The sequence below is a fragment of the Myxine glutinosa genome, chromosome 5 (assembly GCF_964187855.1).
Source record: "Myxine glutinosa chromosome 5, kmMyxGlut1.1, whole genome shotgun sequence".
Classification (NCBI taxonomy): domain Eukaryota; kingdom Metazoa; phylum Chordata; class Myxini; order Myxiniformes; family Myxinidae; genus Myxine; species Myxine glutinosa.
The window spans coordinates 26,518,823-26,524,559 of NC_136265.1; the positions used below are offsets into that span (position 1 = coordinate 26,518,823).

At 46.0% G+C, this 5,737-nt stretch overlaps 1 protein-coding gene across 1 annotated transcript in view; it reads left to right on the top strand.

The window, feature by feature from the left end:
* Positions 1 to 1,593: 1,593 nt before the first annotated feature.
* The window catches only part of LOC137427829 (ATP-sensitive inward rectifier potassium channel 12-like), a 23,875-nt gene continuing 19,731 nt past the window's right edge, over positions 1,594 to 5,737 (top strand). The window contains exon 1 of the mRNA XM_078777738.1: positions 1,594 to 1,994. The gene's annotated coding sequence lies outside the window, so the exon portion shown is untranslated. The remainder of the gene's footprint in view (positions 1,995 to 5,737) is intronic.

The window sequence follows — 5,737 nt, forward strand, 5'->3', positions numbered from 1 at the left end:
TCGGCTCTGTCCCCCTCTGTCGGTGGGCGTCGTTCGGCTCCGTCCCCCTCGGTCGGTGGGGCGTCGTTCGGCTCAGTCGGTGGGGCGTCGTTCTGCTCCATCCCCCTCGTGCGGTGGGGCGTCGTTCGGCTCCGCCCCTCTCGGTCCGTGGGGCGTCATTCGGCTCAGTCGGTGGGGCGTCGTTCGGCTCCGTCCTCCTCGGTCGGTGGGGCGTCGTTCGGCTCCGTCCTCAGTCGGTGGGGCGTCATTCGGCTCAGACGGTGGGGCGTTGTTCGGCTCCGTCCCCCTCGGTCGGTGGGGTGTCATTTGGCTCTGTCCTCCTCGGTCGGTGGGGCGTCGTTCGGCTCTGCCCCCCTCGGGCGGTGGGGCGTCGTTCGGCTCCGCCCCTCTCGGTCCGTGGGGCGTCATTCGGCTCAGTCGGTGGGGCGTCGTTCGGCTCCGTCCTCCTCGGTCGGTGGGGCGTCATTCGGCTCCGTCCCCCTCGGTCGGTGGGGTGTCATTTGGCTCTGTCGTCCTCGGTCGGTGGGGCGCTGTTCGGCTCCGCCCCCCTCGGTCGGTGGGCGTCGTTTGGCTCCATCCCCTCGGTCGGTGGGGTGTCGTTCTGCTCCATCCCCTCAGTCGGTGGGCACCGTTCAGCTCCGTTCCCCTCGGTCGGTGGAGTGTCGTTCGGCTTCGTCCTCCTCGGTCGGTGGGCGTCGTTCAGCTCCGTCCTCCTCGGTTGGTGGGCGTCGTTGGGCTCCGTCCTCCTCAGTCGGTGGGCGTCGTTCGGCTCCGTCCTCCTCGGTCGGTGGGTGTCGTTCGGCTCCATCCTCCTTGGTCCGTGGGCGTCGTTTGGCTCCGTCCTCCTCTTTCGGTGGGCGTCGTTTGGCTCCATCCTCTTCCGGTCGGTGGGGCGTCGTTCTGCTCTGTCCCCCTCAGTCGGTGGGGTGCCATTTGGCTCCGTTCTCCTCTTTCGGTGGGCGTCGTTTGGCTCCGTCCTCCTCTTTCGGTGGGCGTCGTTTGGCTCCGTCCTCCTCCGGTCGGTGGGGCGCCATTTGGCTCCGTCCTCCTCCGGTCGGTGGGGCGCCATTTGGCTCCGTCCTCCTCGGTCGGTGGGGCGTCGTTCTGCTCTCTCCCCCTCGGTCGGTGGGATGCCATTTGTTCCGCCCCGCTTCGGTCGGTGGGGGTTCGGCTCTGTCCTCGCTCAGTCAGTTGCTTGCCGCCCGGCTCCGCCCCTCCTCCGTCCGTGGGGCGCCACCTACTGTACCCTCCTCCACCTCGCTGTTCCATGCCATTCTACTGTACCCTTCCGTACCATACCCTACCCAACCACACCCTATCCTACTCTACCCTGTCCTAGTTCACTCCGTTCCATACCACTCTATTGCACTCCACTCCACCATTATATTCCGCTCCCAACATTCACCCCACCCAACCTGCCCCCTTCCTGCCAGATACCTTTGCCCAATCACACATCCTTATCCCATACATCTACACCCAACCTCCCCACCGCTTCCCAGATACTCCCATCCAACTTCCCCTCCTCCCCAACATCCCTCCCAAACTCTCCTCCTCACTTCTCCCTGATACTTCCAACTACCCCTTAACCCCCGCACCCAACACAACCTCCCATCCTCCCTGACACCCTCTCCAAACCACCCCACCTCCTTCACACCCCTCCCAACCTCTTTGACGCCATATCTCGACCTCTGATACCCCCTCTCAACTTCTCCGACACCCTCGACCAATCTCTCAACTTCTTCGACGCCTTCACCCAACTGCTCCTCCTCTCTGACACCTCCACCCTCCCCAAACTCCGCGTTGCGATCCTTACCATTCCTCCCTTTAATCTCACGCCCATCTCTGGCAATCCCAGTCCTGCATTACATGCAGCCAGAGTCAACAGTTTCGTGCGCAGTTTTCTCTCCGCGGGAGGCTCGTTCTTTCCCAATTCAAACCCGGACTCTTCAGCACGTGGGACACGGTTTCATGGTCCAGCCTCTGTCACAACTCCTGTAAGTTCCAATCGTTTGGAGGTGTTTGGTTATTTCTCAATTAGTTACGTATTTTTCCTTTTGTCAAATGCCTGTTTTAACTTATGGAGCAAAGTGGAGCATTGCACCCACCTCTCCTTTTGGTCCTTTCATGCTCCGACATCATGTACAAATACAGCAGAATCTTTTCGTACCTCCCTGTCCCCTTTTTTATACAGATGCACCATATGGCACCTGTCACCTCGCCCACCCCATCCCTCTAATTTAGTTTTAATTTTGACACACACCGGAACTTTGTCTCCATTATTTTATACCAAACTGTCAAGAGCATCGTCTTCAATTAAATTTATCATCCAATGTGTATGAAAAATTTTAGGGTAAAATTTTACTTTTGTCGAGCACGACTTTTCAGGTACAAGTACATTGGGGGGTATATATTTTAAAAATAATTAAATAAAATAAAAACAAATATATACACGGATAAATAGAAATAAATATACATACATATATATATATATCTGTGCAGTGTCTGTCTTGTCTCGTCACTGCACTACTTTCTCAAACATCTGTGAAATCGTACCAAACTTCTGGTATGCACATTTCTCTCCCGTCGGTTTGTCCTAAGGGTATTTTTTTTGAAAAATTTTCCTTTTCTTTTTTTTTGAGGGGGGATTCTTTTGGGGAAAAATTGTTTTTTTCAACTTCAATTGTTTATAAAATGTGATATCACGTATATTACAAATACATTTGTGCATTTTAATTGTTTGAATTATGATTGGTTTAAACCATGACAAAACGGCAACTCGGGTACAGTCATTTATCTATATATCGACACATCTGGGCAGTGTCTGTGTTGACACTTAACGACTCCCTCAAACTTTTGTTTCCGTGGTTGTGAAGTGTTTTTAATAACGTTGTGGTGGTTTTGAATCACGTGGTGGTGAGGTATTTTGAATTATGTGGTGGTGAGGTGTTTTTAAATCACATGGTGGTGAGGTGTTTTGAATTACGTGGTGGTGGTGTTTTTAATTAGGTGGTGGTGAGGTGTTTTTAATTAGGTGGTGGTGAGGTGTTTTTAAATCACATGGTGGTGATGTGTTTTGATTTACGTGGTGGTGAGGTATGTATAATTACGTGGTGGTGAGGTGTTTTGAATTACGTGGGGGTGAGGTGTTTTGAATAACTTGGTGGTGAGGTGTTTTTAATTTCGTGGCTGAGGTGTTTTTTTTACGTGTTTTATGGCTGTGAGGTGTTTTTAATTTCGTGGTGGTGAGGTGTTTTTATTACGTGTTTTATGGCTGTGAGATGTTTTTATTACGTGTTTTATGGCTGTGAGGTGTTTTTATTACGTGTTTTATGGCTGTGAGGTGTTTTTATTACGTGTTTTATGGCTGAGGTGTTTTTAATTTTGTGGTGGTGAGGTGTTTTTATTACGTGTTTTATGGCTGTGAGGTGTTTTTATTACGTGTTTTATGGCTGTGTGGTGTTTTTATTACGTGTTTTATGGCTGTGAGGTGTTTTTATTTTCGTGTTTTATGGCTGTGAGGTGTTTTTATTACGTGTTTTATGGCTGTGTGGTGTTTTTATTACGTGTTTTATGGCTGTGAGGTGTTTTTAATTTCGTGGCTGTGAGGTGTTTTTATTACGTATTTTATGGCTGTGAGGTGTTTTTAATTTCGTGGCTGTGAGGTGTTTTTATTACGTGTTTTATGGCTGAGGTGTTTTTAATTTTGTGGTGGTGAGGTGTTTTTATTACGTGTTTTATGGCTGTGTGGTGTTTTTATTACGTGTTTTATGGCTGTGAGGTGTTTTTATTACGTGTTTTATGGCTGTGTGGTGTTTTTATTACGTGTTTTATGGCTGTGAGGTGTTTTTATTTTCGTGTTTTATGGCTGTGAGGTGTTTTTATTACGTGTTTTATGGCTGTGTGGTGTTTTTATTACGTGTTTTATGGCTGTGAGGTGTTTTTAATTTCGTGGCTGTGAGGTGTTTTTATTACGTGGTTTATGGCTGTGAGGTGTTTTTAATTTCGTGGCTGTGAGGTGTTTTTTTTACGTGTTTTATGGCTGTGAGGTGTTTTTAATTTCGTGGTGGTGAGGTGTTTTTATTACGTGTTTTATGGCTGTGAGGTGTTTTTATTACGTGTTTTATGGCTGTGAGGTGTTGTTTTTTACGTGTTTTATGGCTGTGAGGTGTTTTTAATTTCGTGGTGGTGAGGTGTTTTTATTACGTGTTTTATGGCTGTGAGGTGTTTTTATTACGTGTTTTATGGCTGTGAGGTGTTTTTAATTTCGTGGTGGTGAGGTGTTTTTATTACGTGTTTTATGGCTGTGAGGTGTTTTTATTACGTGTTTTATGGCTGAGGTGTTTTTAATTTTGTGGTGGTGAGGTGTTTTTATTACGTGTTTTATGGCTGTGAGGTGTTTTTATTACGTGTTTTATGGCTGTGTGGTGTTTTTATTACGTGTTTTATGGCTGTGAGGTGTTTTTAATTTCGTGGCTGTGAGGTGTTTTTATTACGTGTTTTATGGCTGTGAGGTGTTTTTAATTTCGTGGCTGTGAGGTGTTTTTATTACGTGGTTTATGGCTGTGAGGTGTTTTTAATTTCGTGGCTGTGAGGTGTTTTTTTTACGTGTTTTATGGCTGTGAGGTGTTTTTAATTTCGTGGTGGTGAGGTGTTTTTATTACGTGTTTTATGGCTGTGAGGTGTTTTTATTACGTGTTTTATGGCTGTGAGGTGTTTTTTTTACGTGTTTTATGGCTGTGAGGTGTTTTTAATTTCGTGGTGGTGAGGTGTTTTTATTACGTGTTTTATGGCTGTGAGGTGTTTTTATTACGTGTTTTATGGCTGTGAGGTGTTTTTAATTTCGTGGCTGTGAGGTGTTTTTTTTACGTGTTTTATGGCTGTGAGGTGTTTTTAATTTCGTGGTGGTGAGGTGTTTTTATTACGTGTTTTATGGCTGTGAGGTGTGTTTATTACGTGTTTTATGGCTGTGAGGTGTTTTTATTACGTGTTTTATGGCTGTGAGGTGTGTTTATTACGTGTTTTATGGCTGTGAGGTGTTTTTATTACGTGTTTTATGGCTGTGAGGTGTTTTTAATTTTGTGGTGGTGAGGTGTTTTTATTACGTGTTTTATGGCTGTGAGGTGTTTTTAATTTTGTGGTGGTGAGGTGTTTTTATTACGTGTTTTATGGCTGTGAGGTGTTTTTATTACGTGTTTTATGGCTGTGAGGTGTTTTTATTACGTGTTTTATGGCTGTGAGGTGTTTTTATTACGTGTTTTATGGCTGTGAGGTGTTTTTATGCCGTGGTTTATGGCTGTGAGGTGTTTTTATTACGTGTTTTATGGCTGTGAGGTGTTTTTATTACGTGTTTTATGGCTGTGAGGTGTTTTTATTACGTGTTTTATGGCTGTGAGGTGTGTTTATTACGTGTTTTATGGCTGTGAGGTGTTTTTATTATGTGTTTTATGGCTGTGAGGTGTTTTTATTACGTGTTTTATGGCTGTGAGGTGTTTTTATTACGTGTTTTATGGCTGTGAGGTGTTTTTATGCCGTGGTTTATGGCTGTGAGGTGTTTTTATTACGTGGTTTATGGCTGTGAGGTGTTTTTATTACGTGTTTTATGGCTGTGAGGTGTTTTTATTACGTGTTTTATGGCTGTGAGGTGTTTTTATTACGTGTTTTATGGCTGTGAGGTGTGTTTATTACGTGTTTTATGGCTGTGAGGTGTTTTTATTACGTGTTTTATGGCTGTGAGGTG